This window comes from Streptopelia decaocto, assembly GCF_964273445.1.
Source record: "Streptopelia decaocto genome assembly, chromosome: 2".
Lineage (NCBI taxonomy): Eukaryota > Metazoa > Chordata > Aves > Columbiformes > Columbidae > Streptopelia > Streptopelia decaocto.
The window spans coordinates 73,015,887-73,043,157 of NC_138655.1; the positions used below are offsets into that span (position 1 = coordinate 73,015,887).

The following is a 27,271-nucleotide window of genomic DNA, read 5'->3' on the forward strand; positions in this document are numbered from 1 at the left end:
CTACCTGTTGGTGAGCTTTTGTGGGAGGGAGGGGAGCCCTGCTAACAGCCTTCTAACCTGCTGCCCCCAGCCTCTCACCCCGGGGACGCTCCGCAGCCGGGCCGCACCACCCCGCCGCCGCCGGGACTCCCGGCCGCCCCCTGCCCTCGGCGGGCCGGCGGCGGCAGCGGGCGCGGGCCGGGGCTGCGGCTGCGTGCGGCGGGGGCGGGAGCGGGGCGGGAGCGGGGCGGGGCGCCGCCGGGAGTCAGCTGGGCGCGGGGCGAGAGCGCGGCGCCCTCAGCACCGGGAGCTGCTGGCGGCGGTGGCAGCAGCGGCGCGGGCCGGCAGAAGTTTTCTCCGCAGATCCCTCCCGCAGCCTGGGGTCGTCTTGCGGAGGCGCCGACATCCCCGTTGGGTGTGTTTTGCTTTTTTGTTTGTTTGCTTGTTTGCTTAATTGCTTTAAAATTTTTTTTTATTTGTTGCTTTTTGAGCCGCGTGGCTCCGGGGGCTTGCCCTCCTCTGCCTGTGTCACCTCCACCCCGCTGCCCGGAGGACCCGCACTCCGCCCGCCCTCCCGTTTCCACCGCCGCGCACGACCCTTTCCCCCGACCCCCTACGCTCGCCCGAAAGTTGGCGGGTGCGCGGCGCCTGGCGGGGAGGGTGCCGGCCGGCCGCCCAGCAGGTAAGGGGCCGGGGGCGGTGTGGGGTGCGCAGGGGGCGCGGCCGCTGCTGCCCCTGGGGAGCCACAGCGGGGGGAGGAGGGGGCTCTTGCCGGCTCCTCGGTGGCGGGGGCCGGTGGGAGGAGAAGGACGAGAGCAAACTTCCTTTTCCTGGGGCCGTCGGCGAGCCCCCCGTCCCCGCGGGGAGCGGCCTCCGCGCACCTCCCGCCGCCCGGCGGGGAGCCCCCGAGGCCGGGCGGGGGGCGGCCGGCGGCTACTCGCGGCGGGGCTCGGGAGAGCGGCCCTTTCCCCCGGCTCAGGGCTTCCTTGCCGCGTTTTGTTTGCTCTCCTGCTTCGTGCCTCTCCCCAGCGGCGCCGGCAGCCGGGCTTTCCCGTCGCCCCGCGCTGGAAGTGTGCGAAGACCTGCCCTGCCGGCCGCTGGCCGTGCTGCCGACACTTCCCCGTGTCCCGCCACCTTGCTCCGCCGCTCGCCGTTCGGTGCTGGCGGATGGGCACTTTACAGAAGTGCCACCGCGGAGTGCTGCCACCTTCCTGCTCCTCCGCTGTGCGGATCCACGGCGGCATCCGGAGGAGCCGTGTGTGTGCGGAGAGCAGCCGTGCGCACCGCACCGCCGCCTCCCCGGGGAGCCCCTCGCTGGCCCCGGGGACCCGACATCGGGAGGGAGGTGCTCGGTTTCTTCTGCCCCTGCTCCCTGGCGGGGAGAGCCGCACACACATGGCTCTCTCATTGTATAACTGTGGTACTGCAAGCTGAAACTGTGGCATCTTTATAAGAGCAGTTTGCAGTTAATTGGTTTGGCAGATGAACTCCTGCAAAATCCTCTTGCCCACTTCTGTTGCTTAAGTGCCAGCGCCCCCCCTGCCCCTTCCCCCTTTTCCCCTTGCTTTCCTTTGAAGCGTCGCATAAATCTGTGTTGCCAGCAGGATGGAAAGTGCTGATTCAGCAGTCTGGAGCCCCACTCCATCTGAAGTGGTGGTCTGCCTGAAATGTTCCCATTTGTTGAAATGGGAACATGTGTTGCTGGTATGTCAAAACAGCATTGATCAGGTTTTCTAAAACAACCCCTAAGAATGTGGTTTGCTTTTCTCTTCACTAAAAAAGAATGAACTTCGGGTTGTGGGGGAGGTGAGAGTGGGATAAGGAGAGGCGCAGCTTAAATTATACTTCTAAGGGACAGTTGAAATTGTGTTGCCTTGTAAAAGTGCTGAGCAATTACTCATTCTAACAGAGATTTGGTAGGATGTGTAGCAGTGATGTGTTAACACTCCAACTAGGTGTATTCCTGCGTCTACAGACTAGTTGTACTTAAAGCTCTAGAAAAGGTATGGAGAAGGCCAATGAGGCTAATCCGAGGATTAAAAGGAGTGAGTTATGAGGACGGGTTAAAAAAAACCCACTGCAAATGTATGGAGATTAGAAAACCTGCATGGAAAAAGGAAATACACTTGAAACTTTAAATGGCAGCTCTGGCTGTGCTTCATGATCATTTTAGGGCTAGGGAAAGGCGTAGGGGGTCAGCAGGATGCTCCTCATGTGGTGTGCCAGTCTTTCTGGAGAGCTTATCTCACAGTGGAGCAGAAGGGGAAGAGCTGTTCCAGAGCTGTATTCCTTTGGCTATCTTTGTATTGCTAGATGCTAATATCAAGGCTGTTCGGGTTTTCGTTCTCCAAAGGAGAACTCTTTAAAAATTCAGCACAACGTAGAACAAAAGACAAGGCCTGAAGAGCAGTGTTTGTTAGCCTTATTGCAAACAGTAAACTGACAGAGCAGCAGACCCTGACGCTTGCCTCCAGTAGTCATTTTACCGTGTTATACTCTGATTTATTTTCTTCACTTGGACTCTATTTGTTCTTAAAGTAGGTTTTGTTTGCCCTGGCTACATATTAAAGATCTTGTGGTACTTCCATGGTTTTCCTTGGTTTTGTTAATCAAAATATCCCCTCCTTTACCACTGTGTGAGTTGGCTTTCTTCCTCAGATACTGCCACACCTGGGTTTCAATAGTGTATTCCTGTGTTCTTTATTGTGTGCTCCAAAAGTGCTCCCTAAATGCAAAATGGATCTCTGCATTTCAGTTCTGCTGAAGCATATGCCACATGCTCTGTGAATAAAACAAGTATTTGCAGCCCTCTATCTTGCGAGCACTTAAATGACTCCAGCAAGAATTGTCACAAAGGTTTTTTTAGAAATCTTTGGTCGTGTTCTCAGCTGCGCTCGGGGTGTAAATGGGCGAAAAGTATTTGGATCGCTGTGGCGAAGGGATCCTTCCAAGGCGGGGAGTTCCCAGCTGGCAGAGGAGAGGCATAGCTGGGTCATGCGCCGCTTCTGCCAGCAGCATGGGAGTGTTGCGCCGTGAGTTTGTTTTCTGACAGCACCAAGCTAACAGATGTCCCTCTAGACTGTGAGGCACCGTCAGCTTCCCTGGGTGCGCGTAGCAGTGGCAGCGGGCTAGCCGGGGGGCTGCCGAGTGGTGTCACACTGGGTGGGACCGTGCTGTTGCTCCTCTCCTCCCTTCTGCCATGCTCCTGTGTGCGTGGTTATGGGCGTTTATGGCGATAACGCTAAATGAGGCCAGATTTCCAGGCAAAACTTTTCCTTAGACCAGCTGAGCTCTGTCTTTGGAGGTGTACTTGTGGGGAAATGCACTCGGGTGCTTCTTCAGAGACCTGGAAACTGGAGAAGGGGGAGAGATGAAGGAGGTGCCTTTTGATGACCGGGGTATGCGTTTTTAGAGTGCACTTAAACATTTGCGTAGGTAGAAATCTCACTGGTTACAGCAAACACTCTGGCACAAAAACCTTACCAGTTTCTGCTGGCTAAACCTCTAAATGAACTTTATTAGTAAGGATGAGGGAAATGGTTTTCTTCATTTTAAGCCAGCGCTTCTGTACAAACTAAGACTAAAGAAGCCCGCTTTTCTTCGGATTTGTCTCAACTATGAGGGTGTTGATGCTGGTTCACAGTGCTGCATTTCTTGCATGTGCCCACCTGGTCTGCTGTTTTTGCAAACAAGGAAGATAACTCTTGAGACCTCTGCCTCTGTCAGGCTTGCATGAAGCTTGCCAAATGGCTTGGCTACAGTGTGATTGCATAAGCCTCCTTCTGTAGGAAAGCAGACTAAGAAGTTAGGATTGTTTTTCTTGGAAACTGGACCTGCTCCTGGGCATGTCCAAAATATGCCAGTTGTGACTCTTCACCTAGGGAAATCTAGGAATGGAGATCCTTTTTCTGAAAGGTGAAACTCCAGAATCTTTTTAGGAATTATGAGGAATGAGGTTGCCAAGGAATCCTTTTTACAAGTGTTGAACTTTATTTGCAGATTTGTTATCGTTGCACTGCCTGCTGGTCAGGAGAGCACTTCGCAACCTCAACTTGGATGTGGCAAAGTAGTCTTGTTTTCTTGTTTCACTTTTTCTCCCAAACCAGTGGTTGTTATGAAACATAATACTATCAAGTAAACAGATGTCACCTCATCGACTTCTCTTTCTTTATAGTTGTTGAGCTGTGCGCTTCTAAACTAGTCCTGTGCCAGGTCTTTCCTATTCTCATGCCATCTGTTGAATCAGATAATCTTTTTGAACAGCAGTTCTCCCCTTAGCTCAGTATGGCTCCTCTGTTGTGTTGGGGATGTGGAGAGGACTATCCAGGGGAGCCAGATTCCACTGTGAGTGCAGCGTAAAAGAAAACTGTTGATCAGCGTGAGGCATCGTGTCTACAAACAGGCTTTCAATCTCTTCAGTGGTGAAACAACCAGAATAGCCTGACTTTATGAGATGTGGTTGGATATACTCTACAATCCTTTTGCTGGCATGCTTTATTCCCCTGGGTACTGTCTCTTCACCAGATACCTGATGTGAGAGACAGGCACTACATTTTTCATGCAGGTATGCTAATCTTAAAGTGATAGTGTTTGTGGTTTCTGTCAGCTTTTGGAATGTGCATAGGAGCACTGAAGACTGAAGGATTCATTGAGTCACCACCAGTGCCAAGTTATCATGAAACTCTTAATTCTAAGAGATCTTCACATTCATGCTGATGTGCACCTGTTGCCTGAAAACTCATCTCCCTCTTTGCTTTCTTAAAGTCTTTCATAAGTCTCAGATTGATCAGTTCATGCAGAGTGAGTGGACATGGTTATCAGGACTGAAGATATTGCAAATTCAAGCTCTACTTTAGAGTAGTGCCCCTGTGAATAGTTTTGTCTTTCCTGGACTCTGTAACTGAAAGTGTCAGCAATTTCAGTTTAATGGTGGAGAGCCAGTGTTGTGAATGAACTTGAAAACTTGTTGGAAGACACTCTCATGAAAGTGTGAGGTTTTGAGCACTGGGTGAGTCATCTTTTGTAAGTAGAAGGTGGTGATTGCTACGTGGCTGCTTGGGTTTTTACAGGCAAACTACCCGTAGTGGAAAGGACCAGGAACAAAGACTCAAGTGTGGATTGAACAAAAGTATAGACAGGATGAATCAGGTGGGTTCTTCAAAACCCAACATGAATGCTCATTTACAAGCCAAGAGAGCTTTTGATGAAACCTGCTAATTGCATCCTAATTAGTTAACACAGAGGCAGATGAAGATAGCCACTCCTGAATGGCTACAGCAAAATCTGGCTGTTGTGGAGACTGGTTGTTCTTAGTGGGTGATCTTTTTAGCAGAGTAGACCTTCTCCAGCAGCATGGATAATACAGCACATGACTAATGCTATGTTAGTGTGAGGGACCTTTTCCTTCTCAAAGCCTTTCAGAAACCTTTGACTACCTTTTGGTAAGTCATTAGATCTTTGGGTATCAAGTGATAACTTTAGAGCAAGGAAAATGTATAGTTCTGTGTATCAGGCTTGTAGATTGCTAGGCTAGGTCTGCCATAATCTACGCTCATGGCATGAAAGTCTGCGTCCATAGGTACGGAGAGAGGTGAAACGTGTCCCTCTTGGAGCTCTTTGCAGCTTTCAAGACTGGTTTGGGTATGGTGGGATAAGGCCAATTGACCTGTTCTTGGAGAATGGATCAGCAGCGAGAAATTTCCCTTTAAAACATGACGGTAGGACAGACCCTACTTATTCTTTTGTGGAGGGAGAATGGGGGAAAGGGTGAGAGGAGATGCAATTTAATTATACTGTGTGTTGTATTTCTGAGAGGAGCTTTGAGACCATGGTGATAGTTATGGTCCTTGGGTGCAGAGGTGATGAGTGCCCTGGACAAGTTTGCTGGGAACACTGCAGCCCTCCTTGCATTCTCTTTTTGTGGGCAGATACTGTAGAGTATCTGAGAAAGAAACGCAGTGTTCTATTGCTGTTGTACTCTTTTGTTGGACTCCAGGAGACTGCAAGAGGTTTTGTCATTATCTTACCCTCCTGCTGCTAAGCTGTCATCCGTAGGCCAACAGCAACAAGTTCAGCAGCTGTGTTGATCTTAATGCCCAACAGTTGCATTAATGATTACAATATTAACTATTGGACAGTCTTGTTGCTCCAGCAGTGCTATTCAAACAATGTATTTCTTAGTGAGTCTGTTTCAGCTTTTTTTGGAGGCCAAACCCAAGGAACATGGGCAAATTCCAAAAAGGCAGTTTTACACAGGCAGGTCATGATGAATGGGGTAATTGTAAACACATGTTTGGTTAAACCACTAGCAAACCAGTCTCTGATTCTTCCCAGCCTCCATCAATGCCAGCTTCTGCTAGTTCTCAACAGGACAAAAATAGGAAATTACTTTCCTGGCAGGCAAACTGTAGAGGAAATGCCATGCCATCTCGTTGGAATAAACCTGTGGCCTTGGTGGGAAGGAACTCTGCTGCTGAGCAGCGATGGGGATTTCTACATTTGTTCACAAAGTAAAAGTTCAGAGCACGGTCCTTGTGCTCCCTTCACGCTTACTGCTGCAGAATTTGTGTCAACAGGGAAATTGGAGAAACTGAGCAGCCACCGTGAAGCCGAGCTTGTGGTTGCTGAAGGCTGCACATAAGTAAGGGTGGATAATACTCCATGACACCAGTATCGTTCTTTCTGTATGCATCCCTGGTGAGAAAAACAATAAGCAGAGAGAATCTCTAAGTCCGTAGACTCTTTTCATGGTGGAGATTAGCACTTGATGAACACTTGGAAACTTCTTTCAATGCCTGGGATTTGAATTCTGCCATTCTGATGACTTGATCAAGTGGCTGCTGCTCTACTCTAACTCCTGTTGTTGGTTTGTACTACAGGCCTGAGTTTTCTGAAACTCTTTTTTTATCTTCAATTAACTTTATTTCTGGGTCATCTTCAGATGCTATTTTTTGTTTTGAAACGATGGGGAAGGGAATCCTTGAAATATCACCCAAATATCTTTCACTGCAGATGCTCCCATTACAGAACAATTTGGCACTTAAACATATTCTTGGTCAGGGAGTTGCAGCTGGGCTCTGTGCGTGCTTCACGTGTTTTTAGGGTGCTTTAGATTTCAAAACTCACTGGCATCAGGAATTTAGATCCTTTAGAAAAGGACATACTCTTAGAAAAATTTTCCAGGCCTTTGTTTTAACGGAGGACAGGGGGACAAAGTAGTTAGATATTAGAAAGGATCAGACCAGAGGCTTTCAAGAGCTGAAATAAAAATGGGGGAAAATGGGGAAGTGATTTTCTTTTTATTTTTCCTCCCCTTTCTCTTTCCTTCTTTCCAGTGATGTTCATCTCTGCCAGACTACTAGGTACAGATTCAGATAGAACATTTTCTTTTCTTAAATGGGAATTGGGATGGGGGGTGCAAAGGCCTAGGGGAAAGTAAAATCTATAGGCTGATCTTCCTAGAGCTCTAAGCATCCTTGGGAAGGAATGAGGAGCCTTTTATTATACCAAAGCACAAGTGTGGAATTAAACTTCAAGGAACTGGAAAAGCTAAAAATTCAGAAGCTTGCGATATTTTTATCTTGTGCCAAAGCCTTTCCTAGAAGGCCTGTTTTCCCTTTTGGCTCAAATGTATTAAAGTCCATTTAGGAGAATGTTAAGGGAGAAATATGTATTACAAGGGTATTGATTCTTGCCGAATTAGAGTCTTGTGGGTGATCATTCTTCATGCTAATAGCCGCTTATGCTGACATCACCCGAGATGTCAGGCAACTGTCAGAATTCAAGCCTTGATATTTTGCAGAACAATGGCTTGGGCGCTGGCAGACGCTTTCTTGGTGGGTCAGGTTGCTTTTGTTTTTCCTGTCCAGCTCGAACTGTGATGTTCCAGTTACTTGGTCACAGCAAGGAGTATAGTAAACAAAATTTCCAAGAGAAAGGTATCAGTGCAGCACTGTTGTGAGGACAAAATACTACTTGCTGCTAAATCTTATGTTAGAGGCAGATTTGCTAGCAGCGTCTATAATCTAAACACAGAAATGAATGCATTTTTAACACATTATAAAAGAGCTCACCAACTTTTAAATCTCTTTTTTTGTTTGTTTTATTTTCTGCTGTGATGAAATGTTTAATTCCAGGAATCCTGAAGTCCAAAAAGTTGAGACTGAAAGTTTCTTTTTTTTCCTCTCTTTTTATGTTTTGTTTTGTTTTTCTTCCCTGGCTGCTGGGTACCTACCTTTATTTTTGGTTTTTAAATGGTGGTTACTAATGAGGGCTCTCTGGGGCGAAAGCAATCAAAATAGCCCATTATTGTGCTCTAGAAATGATCAAAATAGAATGTCACAGATTATACATGATTTTCAAGAACGGATAGCATTTGGTGTTCTTTACTGGTAGGCTATTATAGCATTACACATAGTCATGACATTTAACATTTGAAAGGTTACAGAAGAGGCATTGGGGTGTTTTTCTAAAAGGCTTCAGGAGAACTGAGGAAGGGGGCTACGACATGAGCTGCGGGAGTGCAGAGCAAATGCTGTTTGGGTTGCTGGCATCTCTGACTTATGCTCAAGCTTGTTTTGCATTCAGCATGTTTTTTTTTTTTTTTTGTTCTAGAGCTACTGCTAAAAAGGTCAGGAAAAATCTCTGTGGAGTTCCTTGCTAGCAAAGGTGGATTGCATTGTTAACACATGGAAAGTCGGAGGAACGTTGCAAAGAATGTTGCAGGTGATGCTGTGCATGACAGGATGACTTCAGGTGTGTGATGATGCTTGCAACACTTGGTTGAGTTGAGGTCCCGTGACTTCCCCCTCCCCCTGTTTTCTCCCAGTGTCCTTTGGAAAATAGTCCTGCTTATACAGTCTTTGGTAGGAGAATGACAATGCAATATGCTTTGCTAGTTTTAACCTGAGCTAATTTTGCTAAGTGTGTAATTTATCCTGGTTTACTTGTTCAAGTCCTCTACCCATCAGTGGGAGAAGTTCTTGCGGGTGTTTGGGAAACAGGCGATTTTGAAAAGCAAAGTGAATGAAGGAGTCTTGTGCTGTAACAGCCTGACTTGTAGTTTTTCTTTTATTTGTCTCTGAGAACTTTTCGGGACTTTCATGTCCAACTCTTCCTTATAAGGTTTGTTCCCCTGGTCTATCTCATTTAAAAATCAGATGAGCTAAGGTGACATTTCTGTAGGTGACTTGAAGTAGCCTATCAGGTCAATTTGGCAGCTCTTGGTAGAGTTTCAGGGAGACAGCTAGTGTGCAACCATCAGTCATACAAGTCACTTTTTCCTTTTGTAGTGTGCTGAAATACAAATTTCTGTTGTGAAAAATTTGCAATGTGAATAGGTGGAGAAGCTTTTCGCCTGGAAGATAGTTCTTAATTTCTCAGAAGATGTGGGCCATGCTAAGAGCTCACTGCTGCTGAAAGATGTTGTTTTCGTAAGAGTGTTTTGGTCTCTTTCCTTGGGCTGTTTTGGTTGTTTACTACACATGTTCGTGGCTGACTCTAACCAAGTAGAAGGGTGTCCTGTGTACTTGTTTTTTCTGGGATTGGTTTTCTTCTGGATTAGAGGATGGGACCAGGTCTTGGAAGCATGTGGTGGTGTAGTTGAGATGAGGTGCCCTTCCAGGTAAAGGAAGGGAAAGAAATGGGCAAGAGAAGAATGGGTCCCCTCTCCTTTTGGTGGTAGCAAACTGCTGGGTCAGCTTGGCCAGGGAAGCCTAATTATTTTTCTGAAGTCTTAACAGAGGGTTTTTCTCTGTGAGTTCAAAGAAATGTTAAGGAGCTATTCAAGCAAACAAGCTAACAACTAGACCTGTCTTTGCAGAACGTCTCCAGAGCCTGCCTGTGTTTGCAAGGTTTACCTGTTGAAGGGAGGATTTAGGGAAAAGAACTGCTGTTAACCTTGCATCTAATCCTTATGATGCCCTGAAATGTGAATCTAAGTGATGATGTCTTTATTCATGTCATTTTTTTATTATTTTTTTTTTTTAAACAGACATGTTGCTGGGTTGTTTTCTTAAAATGAGCAAGAAATGTCAGTGCTAGGTGGGTTTTTTTTATTGAGCAACTCAATCATAACAAAAATGTTAGTATTGCTCTTGTATGTTTAAAAAAGATAAAAATAGCACCTTCACAGCTTCAAAAGATTATATAAAGTATGTGTAGCTGTATTTTATTATATGATCATGAGAAACCAGAGCAACTGAGGAAGTAACTGGTAACAAATCCATCATTATTCATACTATGAGAAATATCGAGCGTAATAGCTGTTCATACTTACGACAGTGCTGTGAGGAACACTGGAGATTTGGTTGACTTGCCCTGAAATGTTGTGGTAAAACATACTTGTTTCAGGCCAGTTACGGGCTGAAATGTTTTTTTCCTGGAACATCTTGACAATTCCCAGTCTCATGATCCCAGAGCTGCCTGTGAGCTGGTTCAGCCACTCTGCTCTGACTGAGAAGGGTTTCTATAGCCAAATGGAGGCACTAGAGGTGTCGGCTCTTATGTCTAGTAGGAAATGGTCTTGGTGGCTGTTGGGCAGAACTTGCCTATAAACTCCTGTGACTCTTGAGGGGCTGCCTTGGATAGAGCTGCAAATTTTTCACCCTTGCTAAAGATAGTAGCTTTTTGTCTGAAAAAAAATAACCAACCAAACAACAAACCCAAAAACCCAAAACGAACCAACCAAAACACCACCAAAAAACCAACACACCCCAAACCAAACAACACAAACAACAACAAAAAAACCCCAAACAAAACAACAAAAAACTTCCTTGCAAACTGAAAACCAAAATAAGTTCTTTAGTAATTCAGTAATTTTGGTTATTATTCTTGCCTGTGTTAGAAGTGGTATCATTCTGGGGGCAAGGTGACATATCACATCTTTTCTTTTGTTTTACCAAACAGAGTTTGGGAAGACCTGGAGTTCGGGTTCTTGGGTTCTGGATTGCACAGGAGTGACTGGCATTTCTCTTCAGAAACATTTCTGGTTGGCTTTTTCCATAATTGTAATACAAAAAAAGGTTGAGCTAATTGACTAGCTCAGTCTTTCTGGTTGGGTACCAACTCCATTGTATGTGAACTCTGAGATGGACTGAGGAAGAGATCTTGTCTGAGCCTTCGTTACAGGGGTCTGCCTCCATCTAGAAACAGTTTGTCTTTTGCAAAGGTATTTGGAAAGTGACAAGACATATTAAATGTTTTCCACATCCTCTGTGTTTTACACTATACCAGCTGCTGAGTGAAATTCAGGTTTTATAACAAGTGCTACTCATAATACTTCAATCGCTTTGCATAGCTGTATTAGGTTTTTGGGCTGTTGAGATGAAGGAAGTAATGAATGAGAAGTAATTTTATGGGCATGCTACATGCCCATTTATACAGCATTGTTGCATACAAATGCCAAGTTTCTTCCTTTTTTCAGGATATCTGGCCAACTTGTATGCTTGACTTCAGCCATGTCGTATCTGTACTGACTTTGGCAGTGATTCAGAGAAGACTCATCCAGCCAGAGAAGCATCCATGGGACAACTTTTTTTTTTTTTTTTTTCCCCATTTTATTTATTTTTTTTTAAGTGTGTGAGGACTGAAGCTTTCTTACTGAGTGCAACTGTGGCTTGTCTGAAGCTGATCTGTTGAGTGTGGTGGATCTACATTCAAGCTGCATAGGCAGAGTGAATTTTTGCCTAAACCTATGGTTGAACCATGAATCATTGCACTGTGCGGGCAATGATGCTTTCGTCCAGTAGATGGTCTTAGCTCCCCCCTTCCTACCAGTATTCTCTAACTCTGCAATCGTAACTCTGTGAAACCAAGCAAGGAAGCATGTGCTTTGTGTGAGGAGCTTGTGAAAATTCTAAATCCTGGCTTGCTATGCAGAAGGAGGAGATGTTCCCAAAATTACTTTCTCTGCTCCCCATCCTGTCCTGTGGCCAGGGCTGCCTTCCTGCAGCTCCTTCTTCAGCAGTATCATCATCTGCTTCCAGCAGTCTTGTGGCCATGCTGTCTCCCCTCCTGGCTACCCAAATATCCCATTTCTCTTTTGGGGTTGGGTGGAGCGAGCGCATCTCAAGGCTCTGACAACTACCAGAAGTCCCTAGTGGTGACTAAATACAGGGAGCTGGAGTTGTTGGTGAGCACCAGTGTAGTAAAGTAGAAGAGGAACCATCTCAAATGTACCAAGAGGGAGATGATAGAACAGTAAGAGCAGTTTGCCCCTTGTGCTTTGCACTGTGTGACCATGCTGTGCTGATGCTGTGAGTTAAAGCAGGATTTTGTGGTAGAGACTGTGTTGGGGGTAGAAAGTTTCGGGAGTATCTCTGGGATATTGGTGACTTGCTCATGAAGGATCTGTGAACACTGATGTAGTTCAGTGGTATGCTGGAGTTTAGTATAGGGCTTACAATTCATCTGTAGATAAATCTGACTGTGGTGTGGGAAGATGAGGGAAAAGGTGAACGGAAGAATGCATTGCTTCTCCTGGTCAGGGTGACAAACATCCTTCTGCAGGTCAGGATTTAGGGCATCATCAGCATGGTTCCAGTTGAAAATTACTGATTTAGTGAGCACAGTATGTACTCCGAACATATTTACTGTATTATACAGCCCCTTTATGGTGCCTGAGTGGAACATATCTCCTCTGCAGATCCTTAAAGACACCCAGGGTTTCCATGCTGCATCTCACACACATTAAACACTTCGTTGGTGTCCCTGGGACCTTACAACGCAGCCTTTCAGCAATGTGATGTGCGAAGGACTGGTTCGTGTCGGAGTGTGCAATGGGAGCTGTAGTTCCAAGCTAGGCCTGGGGATGTTTGGCATGGTGACGCTGTGGAAGCTTTTCAGGGTTGTGGCATGTGTGGAGCTGAGGGGCTTGGAGGAAAGAGCTTCAGGTTGTGTCTTCCTACTGTCTTCTGAGATCCTTTTAGAAGTGCTGCTGTAATGGGATATCTCGTGCTACCTGGCACCCTAGCCATATTGAGTGAGGTCCCTAGAAAAATCAGTGGGCTGAAAGGATTGTTTCAAAAGTGACTTTCACTGGAGATGCTGCATCTGAAATCCATTAGCAGTTTAAAATTAGCCAGATACTCTAGGTAGCTTAAATGAATCTCAGTGACTTTCTGCCACTTTTATTAGAAGAGTCCGTTTACAACCTTGTGGCCTGGATTGCAAATTTTTTTTTTTTTTGATCAATGAAGATGATTTTGCAGCATGGCTGTAATCTCCCTAAAGATGTGTCTGCTTAATGAAGAAATAACAGGATTTGTATAAATCAAAACATAGTAGCCCAAAGCACCTATATCCTAAAACTGATGTAACCAATAAAGCTTTGAATTACAATGTCATCTGCCACCAGGGAGCCCTGCAAAGTCTCCCTGCCCTTCTGCATCCTGTAAGAAGGGACTAAGCCATCCCATTGTTAGGGAAGAAAGAGTGAATACAACCTAAAGACCTAAAATTTAACTAAGTTTAAAATTGCCCTGGATTTTGGATATAAATGAACACCAACTAAAAATGGTTGTGTGTGGTGTGTTTTTCTTGTTTTTGTGATACTTACTGTAAAAGAAAGATTAGAAGCCATTCGAGGCTGTTTTTGAAAATCTGATTGACATTTTCTAAGTGACATCTCTGCTCATGTATGTGTTTTGTAGCAGTGGAAGGGGAGAGGGAAAGCTGCTTTAAAAGAGATAGTTTGAGAGATGTGGTGAAAGCCTAGAAGAGAAGGCACAAAGAAGGGCAACATTGAGACAACTCTCAATTTCTTAATTGATTTTTTTTTTTTTCAATGCACTCACTTTTCAGCAATGTGAGAGGAGTCAGATTGGTGTCCATAGTCATGTAGGTATTTCTGGTGTGATGGAGAGAAAAGGCAAAGGCGGCAGCTCCCCCTGCCTCAGGTGAAGGTGATCTGTTGGGTGGGGGAGTGTCTTAGCTCACAGCATAGCTAGATCATAGCTCTGAAAACTACTGATATGATTATCTTTTTGGAGTCATGCTAACACTTCCTTGGAACTGCTATTGAGTATCTGTGTGGGAAGAGCCTGCTGTTTCTGGGCAATGTTTTTTTGCCCATATGATGGCTGTATTGCTCTTTGTTCACTACTGTGTCCCAGCTCCTGGAAATTAAACTCTCAGGGATGATGACTGCCTCTTCAAATGTGGAGGAAGTGTCAGGAAGAAGAAAAAAAAAATCAGGAGAGAACAGAATATTTATACCACAATGCATAGTCAACGTCCCAATTGTAATACAGGTAGCTAATTCACATCCAAAACTTGGCCTGACTTCAGTCCTGGTCTAAACCACAAGTGTCACTTTTGAGTAGATGTTTATTTGCCATGGCCTGTGGTCTGCTGGCCATTTGGACAGTTGGGGATTCCAGGGTTTACCACATGGTGAGGCGCAAACGCAAAACCACTGCAGCTCTGAATGTAAATGGTGACACGTATGATCTCCATGAAATGGCAATGCCTGCTCAACTATCTTGATTTTAAAAGTCTACAATTTTTTTTTTTTTAATGTTTTCCCTTCTTTATAATTTTCCAGCCTTGACAGTCTTTAGAAATGACTAGTGCTTTGCCTCTGCTGGCTGTCAGTCTTGTACTCCAAGATCTCAGTATCTGCAGCTGTAAAGATGCAAAGTGGGGAGCAGGCAGCAGTTCCTGATAGTGAGAGAAGGGCACTGGTGCTAATCCCGTAAATCCACAGCGGGCCCCTCCCGTGTGTAGAAACCTGATCTTAACTCTTAGATCCTCCTCGCTGTTGCTGTGATACTTAAATATAATTCCTACTTCTTAAAACAAGGTGGAAGGGGGATAGATCTAATCAGATTTAAGGAGAACTGTATGAACTAGACTTATAGATGTTTATCTCGGCATCAGTATCTGACTTTGGGTTACTCAAGAAAAGATGACAAATGGCTGTCTCTTTGACAGTGTACAATATAAAGCAAATGCAATTCCTAAGCCTCCCTTAAGCCTCTGTGGCATGCTTAAATATCTTCCAGTTGCGTGGTTAAAGGCTAAAATAAGTCTTGTACCCAGGAGTAGTGGATGTGGGAGATTTGTGAAATGCCTGTCCCCAGCTACTTCCATTGATGCAAATGGTAGAGGCCAGGCTGTGGTGTGTGGGGAGGGGAACTGGAGAGAGCAGACTGGCTGAATAAGATGATAATGCGTGCAGTTATGGCTAATGAGAGTTTGTTTCCTGTAAATACTCCCAGAGGTTTTACATAGTGAGAACAAATGCAAATGCAGTTTGGAATATGCTGGTGGGTACAGCTCAATGTTCACAATCCATGAGCTAAAAAAAAAGGGGGGATTGAGGTTTGGTGTGGTAGGGTGAGTGTGTTTTGTTTTTATTTAATATGTATTTTTTTCCTCCCAAACCTCCAGAGGTGCTTGCTACTGAGTAAGTGTTAACATTAAGCTGTAGAATGATGGAGTTGCACCTTGCAGCACTGACTTTGGCCAGTTGTGCTGGTGCTGGTGTAGGTGATTCTCTTTCTATACCCTTCTGGAAGAAGAAATTTCTCCTTCTTGTACCCTCCAAAAACCTGACAGCCAGTGAGACCTTAAGATCTACAGCTCATAATATTCAAGATCCTAGAATCAAAGTGATGTTTCTGCTGTTTGTCTTCCAGAGTGAGACTTGAGAGCAAAATTCCCAGCACTGTTCTCCACAGGGTGTTTGCCACATACCTCTCTGTCAGGTTCTGCTTTGTTTGTAGCATTAGGATGTAGTTGGATCCTTCTGTCAACAGAGGCAAGTGCATGTGTTAGACTTCTAAAAAGGATATTTTAACATGTAAGGTTTGCAGTGGGTTGTTTTTTTTGTTTGGTGGTTGCATGTGTTTTGTTGTTTTTTTGAAGACATTTCAGCTGTGAAGGTTACAGCTGGCATGCAGCTCATTGGTATTCTCACTATGGGTAATGTCTTTATATGAGAGGAGACAACGCATCCATGTTAAGCTTCTTTTTCTTGTAGCACACTCTTAGATCTGCAGTGGAAACTTCAGAGAGGTCAACTAGTCAATGAAAAGCTGGTTCATAGTTGTGTTTTTTGACGGCAGTTTGGTGACAGTGATGGGGAAACTCTGTGTACTCCCCAGACAGTCTGTCTGTTGACTCATTGGTTTTTTTCCTTTTAGCAATTTTGACTTGGTGTTTTTCTTTTCTCTTTCCCCAGTGCCCTCACACCACACCCTTCCTGCCACTCCACCCAGTAATGTTTTCCTACATCTTTTTTGTTGCTTTTTAAACCTTTCTGCTGCTGCTTCTGAAAATTGAGGGCACAGAGAACACTCTTCCTTCTTTTATTTGCAGCAGGGTTTCATATAGTTGAAAAGATATCATCATGACCCTTACTTTCTCTTATTTTGGCTGAGCTCCAGTTCATTCTGTTTTTTCTTTTTTTCCTCCCAGATGTCATGTTTTTCTAATTCTGTGACGATCCTGTTGCTTTTGGTTGGATTCTTTCCAGCTGATCTTTTCTGAAATTTGCTGAAGACTGGATACAACATCGTGCTGGAAGCTTTATCAGCCACAAGTAGAACAGAACCGTTGCTCCACGATTCTCAAGTATGTTCCTCTGTTTGTTCCTGTATGGCATTTGCTTGTTTCTCAACCAAGAATTTTCCAGTTTCGAAAAGTTGCTTTGAATTTGGTCTTCCAGCAAGGTGGCAGCTTTACTGTAGCAGCTTCCTCAAGTTTAGTAAGTGTCATTATCTCCTTCGTTAGCTAGATCATCAGTATTAGAATAGCGTGGGACCAGGCCAGATCTCTGCAGAGGTTGTTCAGTGTGTCAGGCTATTTTTTCAGTATTTCAGTTTTTTTCAATTCCAAGCAACTGGTAAATGCAGTTATCCAGTCACTTTCCAATCTGCCATAAGATGACTACATTGATAACTGACAAAGTTTTCTTAATTTTTCTTTAGAATGCAGTTTGAATCTTTTGACATGGTTTTGCTACTATCAAGATGCAATGTCTACTGCTTTGCTGTTCCTAAAATATATTTTTCTTATTTTGCTGTAGTAGGAAGTTGAGTTGGTTTGACCTGGTTTATCCATGAACAATCAGTTTTTGTTGAGTTAGATCTTTTATTTTCTTCTTGGTGCTAGCACACGGGTTTAATGGCAATCCATATGCAAATAAGCAACAACTCTCTTTCTTCAGGTTCTTTCCACTCCTTTTCCCTCCCATTTCTTTAGGATATCACTGTTTGCCATTCTCCTACCTTGTAAATCCTCTATGAACTTTCAAAAATCACTGCTAATGGCTTGAAGCATGAAGAAAAACCTGAACTGCTCAACATGTTCATGACCAAATGTCATGAAATCCAGCTAATCTGAGAGAAAGCTGATTCATCCAATTAGTGTCTGTGCTTTCTGTTTTCTGTTTTGTTTTGGCCTTGTTACCTGTAGCTTTCTTCAGAAAGTGATGAGTGGACTGAGCTTTCCCTTAATGATTATTTTATTGCTGTGGAATTATAGAATAATTTTTTAATATTTTTATGCCTCTTGCTTCACCTTCACTTATTTTGGTATTGCAATAATTGTTTTCAGGCTATTGCTTTTAGAGGAGTGCAGATGAATGGACTTTGCTTGACCTCTTCAGCTACTGAGGGGAGAAGAACTAACTGTTGCTTGCTTTTGGTCATATATGGGCAACAGCAAAACTTAAACATGTTTGGTCTGAGGATTAACTGGAAGCCAGTTAAAAACTGGAGATGAGAGAGAACAGTCAGTGGCAGAGAAAGCTCTCTTCAAATACAAAGGCAAGTTCTTTCGTGCAGAATCAACCCGTTGAAACAGTTAGTGGGCAGATGCCAGAAGGCTGAATCTTTACCTCAGCTGGTTCTGGGTTGGCGAACATCATTTAGTTGATCAGCTCAGCTATACTTCAGAAGCCATGTCAGGTTTTATATATGGTGCTTCTGCTGCTGTCTGAAGCTAAAATGGCTTAAAATAGAAAGTATTGGAAAACACTGCTGAACCCAAAATGGCTAGATTATCATATGATAAATTGGAGGTTTGGTCCTGTTTCACCACTAGGTCTAGAAAAGTGTTGGATAAGGGGATGTTCAGAGAGCAGAGACAGTGAACAATGCTAATACTGTTCACAAAGTAAGAACTCTTCTGAAAAGGCACATACAGTTTCAAGAACAGATGGTCTAGTGGTAACAAATTTTTGTTGGCTCGCAGCTGTCTTTCAGGTTAGGATCTTGTCTTGAAAGCTCTGTCATACAGTTGACATCCCTTCTGCAAAATACTTGATAAAAGGGCAGAGTAAATTCCTCACGGGAACTTGTTCTTCCAGGTCTAACAAAAACGAGCTTATGATGAAGGTGCAAAATAAGCGGCCGTAAGCTCATGGAGGCAGGTAGACATTGTTGGAGCAGCCTGTGGCTATTTCAGATTTTGTTCTGCTCTCCATGCTCTAGAATTAGCATGCTGCAGGACGGTTGTCACCCCTTTGATGGAAGGTGGGAAGACTGACTTGGAAACATGCAAAAGTCTTTCTTTGATCATCTCTCATTTCTTCTGCAGAAGAAGCATATTGTTTGTTAGACAGAGCTTACATAATCCTCCTTCTGTGTGTATGTGTGTAAACGTATTTAACACAGGCCTTTTGTTTCTTGACTAGTTTAAATTTATCCATAGTGTACGTGCAGCGTGGAAGGGGATAGAAGAGGGATGAGTAACAGGGCGCATTTTGTATTTCTTCTCTCCTCTAGTCCCCCAGAACACGTATGGACTCACAGCAAGCAAAACGGAGGTGAAATAATGTCATCGTTATCTTCTATCCATGCCCTACCCTGTTAAGAGCAAACTGACTGTCTCTTTAGCTAATCGATAATATTGCAACCCTTTTTTTTTCCTTGCTGGGTTTTTTTCTGTTGCACAGTAGCTGGTAGAGAGGCTTTAAATGCAGAATTAACATATAAGCCTGTGCCATTTTTGGCCAGCTGTTAGTATTTAAAGTCTTTAAAGTCACCCACTAAAGACAACGCAGAAGAACAAAAGTCAGCCTGGATATGTGGCATGTGTGCTCTTGTTTAATATTGTAATTCCTGGTATGGCCAGGGATGCATGCCAGCTTTGGCAGTACAGGGCACAGTTCAGATACTTAAGTACTATACTAAAAATAACGGAACTATTTTAGACTGGGACCCAATTAGGGAGAGAATAACTTCTTGCTCTGCAGTCAGTAATCTGAAGTAGCAGGCAGGCTGCAGTGTGCAAGTAAACCTGACTGTTTTGCTTGCAGAGTTGCCAGTTTTGATGCTGCTTTCTCACTGTGTTCCTCACGTGCTTTTCCAGAGGTTAAAAAAAAATAAATTTAAAAATCATCCTCTTAAGACAGACTGTGTGCTTTAGTGCAGATTTTAATATTGCAGTGTTTAATAGCATTACGTAGAGCTCCTAATCCTCCAGTAGTCACTTAGGAAATTCCTAGAAGGCAGGGAATGAGAGACAAGAGTTGCTGCGTGGTGCCCTCCCCATCGCAGTGAGCAAACTCCTCCCTGCCCTGTGGAAGGGCAGTGAGGGTGAATCTGGACAGCCAGGGAGCAGAGAGGCTGATTTGAAGATGGTCACTTTTCCCCTGGTTTGCCTACTGCCCATGGAGGAGAAGGTAGCACTGTTCCCAAAATGTGCTGCTGCTCACTTTCCTGTGTTAGTAAGTACAGTGAAAATAACTTGCAAGTTTAAGCATCAAAAAACCACATTACTTTACCCATCAGTAGTTTCTCTCTGATGGTTTTATTTTTGGTGATGCTGCTTGCTGCCACCTTCTATTAGTTTGCGTGGATTTCAGTGAAGTGAATTAGGGGGATCTCAATTTCTCCATGCACAAGCATCTGGGGTGGTGGGAAAGGAATGAGCCTGCTCTAGCATCTGAATCTTCTGGTTTTGAAGGGCTCTTGGGTGATCAGCTGCATTTGGTCCCAGTTCTTTGCTGCTCGTCAAGACAGGTTTGCGGATGAGGGAAAGCTTTACAGAGCCTCATGGAAATGCTGGATTGGATAGGCTTGTGCTGATGCTTGAGATGAAAGCTAAATGCACCTAAAATTTCTATTTTTGTAGTCTGCTTTCTAGCATGCTATTTTGAGAATATGAAAAAGCCAGAATCTTTTTGGTGTTGTGACTTTCATGCTATTTGGAAAGTAGCTTTTCATTTTATTCAAAATAAGAAGCTGATGAGGTGTTCAAGGCGTTGCTCAGTTGTGGTCTCTTAACAGCTTTCAGTATAATGTTGGGCTTACGTCGTGATTTTGCAATTTGTGCAGGAAGCTTCATGTTCTTCAAAATCTTAAATTTTGATTCGCTCTTGTCCTGGCCTGAAACGCGAAGGAAGAGACCTCCTAGGTGCCTATTATGAAAATGGCACCTTTCTTATTCAGTGCTGAAACGTCTTGCATCCTGGACATATCAAATTCCCATGGAAATTGTGGGAGAAGCACCCTGGTGAAGTGGTTCATGTTTTGTGTTGTAGAGAGCCAGCATTTAGGCATGTGCTTGTCAGCTTGCAAGCTACATGTATTCTACCATCTGCATAGTGCAGGAGCCTGCGGGACTTGCTGTTAAAAGTAAATGTTACATGGAGGATGCCTAGCAACTGTAGCTTTTAGGTCTGTGCCAAATTGTTCAAGGTGCAAATCTGTTAAATTGATGCAGCGTTTTCTGGAGGATGCAATGTGGTGATGCTGAAGTTGCACTTTTGGACCTCTGTGATGTGGCTGTCCCTCCAACTCTCCTTCACCATCCCCATTAGGTTAATATCTAGCACCTGCAATTCACAGCCAGGAATATTATTTTTTCTTTAAAGTAGCTAATGATTTTAATTTGAATGGCAAATGTAATTTGTCGCAAAAGGCTATGTTAATGAGCCTAGCTGAGGGGCAGGTAGCTCTCTGTCCTGCTGTCGCCAGTGGGGGACGTGACCTGGAGCAGAGGGACCTGGGGCTGGCTGCTGGGAATAGCAGTGTCTTGAATGCAGAGCTCGTGGCTCAGAAGCCTGCTTTCTGCTGGTACCTCTGCCTGCTCGATGACCTCAAAATCCTTTTTGGGTTTCTCTGTTTGAAAATGGAGTTAGTACAGTACTCTTTTAGGGCAGAAAAGGGCTATAATCTGTTGAAGGGTGAGCATGGTTTTGGCTGTTCCTCTCGATGAGCCTAGCCATAGTGGGTCAGACAGTGGGTTAATCAAGAACAGTTTTGTGTGTCTCTGTACCATTGGTAGTGGTTGCTTATGTAGAAGGTCTGCAAAGAGTTTCCCTCTGCTTTTGGGCCCTGCTGCTTCATATCCTACTGTGCTGCAGTGCTCTGGAGCGTGCATCTCCATTACTACTCCTTGTGAAGCGTCGTCTGCCTTTTTATTTATTTATTTTTTTTTTCTACGATGATACTTCCAAGGAAGACTTAAGATTTCTGACACTTAGTTCAGTGGTACACACAGGCAGGGTTATTTTTCTTTTTGCACATTGGTTTGAGTTTGTGGAAATCAGTGTTGCCCGTTTGGTTGCCCATTTGCTCGTGATCATGGGATCGTTTCACTGTGTTTTGCATGAAGCTCCAGCTCCAAAGACTGAACATATCATACTGCCTGCAAACTTTGTGTTGTCTTACTCTTCATCATGTTTCAGAGAGCTTATGGATATATTGAAAAGGATGGTCACTACAATCACTCTTGAGACTCCCTGTATGGAAAAAAAAAACCCCACCATGTTTTCCTACCTTTAATTCTCATCCTTCAATTAGCTGTTAAGGGGGGAACCACTCCTGCAAAGTACAGCCGCTCAGGTTCTTTTAGGAGTCCCTGGTTAAGGATAACATCCAAATATGTCTTTTTTCCTTACACTGTCATAAGCCTTGAGTAGATTTGAGTCGTAACTTCTGCAAAAGCTGTACTGACTCTTCCTCATGCCATCTTATTTATTGTCCATGTCTATCTAGTTTTAACTGGTTCTTTTGGCAAATAAGTCACTTCCTGATTTTTCAGTTCCCTGAATTTACCTTGCACTTGCTCTGAAAACTGATCTGACTTACCATCTTTCATGCTATGTCCAAATCAATTTAGGTGTGACAGAGTATATGTGGCAATTAACAGCTTGGCAGTTTGATGTTTCCCTTCAGACATCTTGGCTGAATTCTTTCCATTCTAGCAACTTATTACAGTCTCTTTATGCTGATCTTAAAATGTCGTCTATCAGCAGTTGCTTAGTGTGTGTATATATGTATATATGTGTATATATATATATGGTGCCTGGTGAACTTTTGCAGATTGACATTGATTTTTTTTTTTTTTATTTTTTTTTATTTTTTAATGAACAAATATAACATCTCTTAAGGAACTAAAACAATGTTTTCTTCCTGGCAAGAAACCCTCAAGGTGTTTGCAGCTAAGGTGAGTTCTGGGGTAAGAGGAAGGAAAGAGTTGATTCACTGTATTTTGCATTAGAATTGATAGCAGATGCCATTCCAGTCCAGTCTTTGGGTTCAGACTGATGTCCATTTTCACTCTGGGAAGTGTTTCAGGGTAACCATAAACATGAAACTGATCTTCACTATCCTGACTTCTGGGTCTTTTGCCTTAGGTTATAGGGAGTGCCTGTTGCAGCATCAGTACATCCTGTGTTTCATTTCTGAACTTCAGTGTCCCTCCTCTGCGTTGCCTGTTCTCAAGTTACTGGGACACCAAGTTAACATCTTCCAGTACACTTGGCAGAACAAAGTCGGAGGAATGTACTTCTTGGTTAGCAAACCTCATCTTCAAGCTTTGCAGCAAAAAGATGAATACAAAATTTCCCCGCCTGAGCAAGAAATCTCAGGCAAGCCTCCCACTAGCAAAGGAAAAGACCTTATGTGTCTTTTGCTGTGTTCCAAGCACGTCATGAAATGCTGCTTTCTTGTCCAGTGTGAGAACTTGTTTATGAAACCTAATATTGCCCTGTGAAACTCAACACTTTGCGTCTTAATACTACAGCCTGAGTGATGCTCAATGAGGTGGACAGGGCGCTTTATGTATCAGCTGTTTCAGGCGTCATCAAGTCTAAATACGGCACTTCCTTAGCTGGCACTTGGGACCTTCACCCGCTCCCAGGGAGGGGAAAGAAATCTCAGTGTCACAGCGCAATCCTGTAGCAGATGTATCCTCCAAGAAAATAAATAAAACAGCTGAGTCATTAATTCGTTCTTTTTCTTCCATGCTGCCGACCAATCCCAATACCCTTGTATTTCACACAGGAGGGAGAAGGCAGACAATACTGTCTTTTATTACTCATACCCCGCAGGACACTATCCTCTTCACAAAACACGAGTGGCGTCTGTCTGTCTCCACTTCATGGGAAAGATTAACAACAATTAAGGTCAACAATTAAGATTGTGAAAACCTTCAAATAACTGCAACATCTGCTCTTATGCTAGAATAAATAAAATAAAGCTGGAGCTCTAATTGCCAGCAGAGTACTTGCTCATATCTGTTTTGTAGTTGCGGGCTTCTGAAATTCATACTGTTAACCAGTCCCTCGCTGACCAATGCAAATGATCAGTGGTCGGTGCAAGTAGTGGTTTGCCCAAGAGCTACGTGCTGACACTGAGGTTGCAGGTTGAGAAGTAGGAATCCTGTATAAAATTCAGGGCACTGTGAACCTCGCCATGGCAGCGGTGGTTAGGTGGCTCCTAAAGTGGCCATGGGATGTAGTCACCCTCGCACCTCAAGCATGGCAGTTGACCCCCTGAACTTCCCAGGCCATTTCAATGTCAAATAAAACTGGTTTTTCTAAACTGCTGTTGACTCTGACTGGTTTTACTCTTGCTTTGAGACAGAATAGAGTTGTTGGGTAATTTACTGTGTCTCAGCTGACTGTTTTTTTCCATAAGCTCCTTAAATTTGATGGTATGAGAGCACCTGAGTGTGTTTTGAGAGGGACTTTTCTAGAAGTAGGCATTGAGGCAGCACTGGAAATAACTGACTTACAATGCATGTGGACCTTTTGCTAAAAATAGATATATCTATCAGGAAAAAAATTACAAATTGAAGAGAATGTTCTGAACTTCACTTTTGGAGCATTCATTCAGATAAAGACATTTTGGGATAAAGGAATGTTCTCCTGTGAATGGAATAAGAATATTTCAGTTGGAAGGGACCTGCAACGATAATCTAGTCCAACTGTCTGACTGCTTCGGGGCTGACCAAAGGTTAAAGCATATTATTAAGGGCACTGTCCAAAAGTCTCTTAAGCACTGACAGGCTTAGGGTGTCAGCCACCTCTCTAGGAAGCCTGTTCCAGTGTTTGACCACCCTCTTGGTAAAGGAAATACATCTGAATATCTAGTGTGAACCTCCGCTGACGCAGCTTTGAACGATTCCCACACATCCTGTCACTGGATACCAGGGAGAAGGTTTCCAGTAAGTAGGAATCACATATTTACTTAATTCTGTCTGACTATACGGTGTGATTTCTTAACTTTGCTGATCATTTGCTCTGAAAACGTGTGGTACTTTCCTTTCAGAGAATTAAAACTTCAGTGCTGCTGAAGTGCTGGGAGCTGGAGCCTAGTCCTTCTTGTCACATGTTGTCTTTAGAGAGGGAATGCTTTATGTTCTGACTCAGTGCAAAGCTGGAGTGATTCTGCCCTTTCCAGGGTCTTTTTTTTTCCTGTTTAAAATGTATCTATCTCATGAAGCATTGAACCTTAAAAGGCTTAACCTGCTAGAGAGAGATCTGTATCAGAAGACTCTTAGGGATCTGTCATCAAAGTCTGGTAGAAAACAGACATGCCTTTCTATCCCTCAGACCATGGGAGAAATTCAAGTGTGGTGCTCCTTGGTTTGCTCAGTATTTATCTTTCTTCATCTGTTGGTAGTGATTTCTGGTTTTCTGGTCAGTGCTGCTACTGCTGTCATGGGAAAAATTATACCCATGTTATTCCTGCTACTTGCTTCACCATTCTGTGTAGTCCCACTGAGTCTGACCAGAGTGCTGCCCTACTGGGCAACGTGTTATTGCCCTTCAGCAGGAGCAGAGTACGAGGGTATGCCTGTGGTTCAGGGGACTACACTGGGAAGGTTTACAGGTGGGAGCTTCTCTGGGAACCATGGCTGTCTTCCTCTGACATGGAGAGCACTTCTTTCCTATGGGGCAGCCTTCTCAAACCTGGCTCTGGAAAGGCATCCAGCTTCAGCGAACTTCTGCTTCTGTCTTGTGTGTGAGGGAAGCTTTTTGGTTTTGTATAATGAAGAGGTTCTCATTTAGTTAAATGAGACAGTCCTCATGAAAACTCTGCTGCTTATTTTAGGCTGTTGACTGATGAGTTTATTGGACTAGAAAAGATGTGTAGGCAAAAATGGTGCAGAAAAGAAATCTGAGGGTTCTCAAGCCATGGTGTAATTTGCCCAAGACAAAGAATGTCATAAAGAGTATCAGGTGTTGGTGGCAAATTCTGTGGTACTGCTGCCCAATGGAAGAGGGGTGGAAAATACTACAAACTAGGGATTGCTGAGATCTGTAAGCATCAGAGCCTTAGGTGAAGATGACACAAATGCAGAAAGTAGCATGAAAGCCTGTGGTGAGTATTTATGTAAAGCAGGCAGTTGTGTGAAGCCATGTCTTCATGCAGAATTGTGTTTTAATAAAATACTACTGCTAATTAGTGAGGCTGAAATGAAAATCAAGACTTTTCTGGTGCATCTGTCAAATTGATTGTATTAATGATGAGTGAATGCTTTTATAGATCAAAATAAAAAGGAACAAAAAAGAAACTTTTAAATCTTTATTTCATCAATTAACAGTAGCAATTGGAAATTTCAAATTTCTGGTATTCAGAGAGGCTTTTGCAAGATAGCTTATCTGCTGCTTTTTTCACAAATCTTTTATTATACTGCAGTGTATTTTGGGAAGAGGAGAACTTTTTGGAAGAGCAAAGTATGAACAAAATCTCTGCCTCAAACAGTAAAGGAAATTCAGGAAAGAGAACCAAGCTCGCGCTCTCTCTCTCTATATATATATATTTTTTTTTTTTAATTTTTTTTTTTGTAGAGGAGCATTTACAATGCTGAGTTCTGCCATGTTGGCTGAAGGAGTTCTGTTTTGCTTTCTGCACTGCTGCTAAGGAAGCTCTTCATCTGCTTATTGAGGTCATGTATGTATACAAGTGCGTGTGTATAATATATGTATATGTGCATGTACACAGTGAAATTAAATGTTGCTGGGAGAAGCTAAAGCTTTGTCAAGATTGACTTTGCAATACAGAGACTGAGAGTCTGGGGATACCATGGGACTGGTCTGGCATAGTTGTCAGTCTTGTCCAGAGGTGCTGAGAGTTTGAGGTTATGGTGCTGTAGACTGGGGAGGGATTCCTCAGGCTGGTTTTGTGCCTCTGGATCCTGGATGTCTACATCTGAGCCAGTTTTCTAAATTCCCTTTGTAGTCAGAAAAGAGAAGCAGGTGCTCCAGTGGTGCACTTTGCTGCATCAAGTAGGTTGGAAGGGGCCTCTTGAGATTATCCAGCTTTCTCTGACCTTTTCTAGGTAGCTGCCATGGGGTGAGATGAACTGCATGTGAGGAGTACCTGTTTCTCCTCGCAGACTAGTGTGACAGTGCAGGGATGTGCATTTCCCATGTGCCTTGTAGACGTGCCACCACACTGGGTATGTGACTTCCTTCATGTCCTATAATAGGGTAATAGGCAGCTCTGTGTGTAGCCTTGGGTGTTGCTTTGTTTCTGTGGACAACGTACTGCAGGTCTGTAAAATGATGTTGTGTGTGGGGACGCTTATGTGCTGTCTTCTCCCTGCTTTTTACCACTGCCAGTACCAGTTGGACGACCTCGAGGGTGGGAGAATGCAGATGGTACCTGTGTGTGGGTTCCAGGCTTGGAGAACAGGCATTTTGTGGGTTAAAATACATCAATAGGTAGGCAAGGAACCTTGGCTACATCTGGAGCCTACACCCTTTGAGAACAAACGTTCCCCTTCAGTGGCTCTGTAGTCTGAAGGTTACTTAGGGATGTTTCTCGTTTAACGCGTATCTAGTTAACCTTCAGTGCTGGTGACATTCACTGTTTCATGCCTCTTTTAAGTCTTATAATGCCTGAAACAACATATTTCCTTTATGGCACCCTGAAAAAACAGGGAAGTAGCTCTTAATGTAGGTGGCTTGGCAAAATATTATAGTCAAGTCAAGTATTTGGCCTGCTACCCAGCCTTCGATATGTAATCTTTGGGTGCTGCCAAAATACCATTCTAATTAAGTTGACATAGTCTATGAAGCCTGGGTGGTATTACTTCAGTCTTC

General features: G+C 43.8%; 1 protein-coding gene across 8 annotated transcripts in view; it reads left to right on the forward strand.

Moving 5' to 3' along the window:
- Nucleotides 1-255: 255 nt before the first annotated feature.
- Nucleotides 256-27,271, forward strand: part of GRB10 (growth factor receptor bound protein 10) — a 147,919-nt gene continuing 120,903 nt past the window's right edge. For 4 of the 8 annotated variants that reach the window (XM_082047045.1, XM_082047057.1, XM_082047056.1 and 1 more), the window contains exons 1-2: nucleotides 286-661; nucleotides 16,399-16,554. The gene's annotated coding sequence lies outside the window, so the exon portion shown is untranslated. Of the gene's footprint in view, nucleotides 662-16,398; nucleotides 16,555-26,014; nucleotides 26,118-27,271 lie in introns of all 8 variants that reach the window. The other 4 variants (XM_082047052.1, XM_082047050.1, XM_082047053.1 and 1 more) reach the window with 4 other exon arrangements.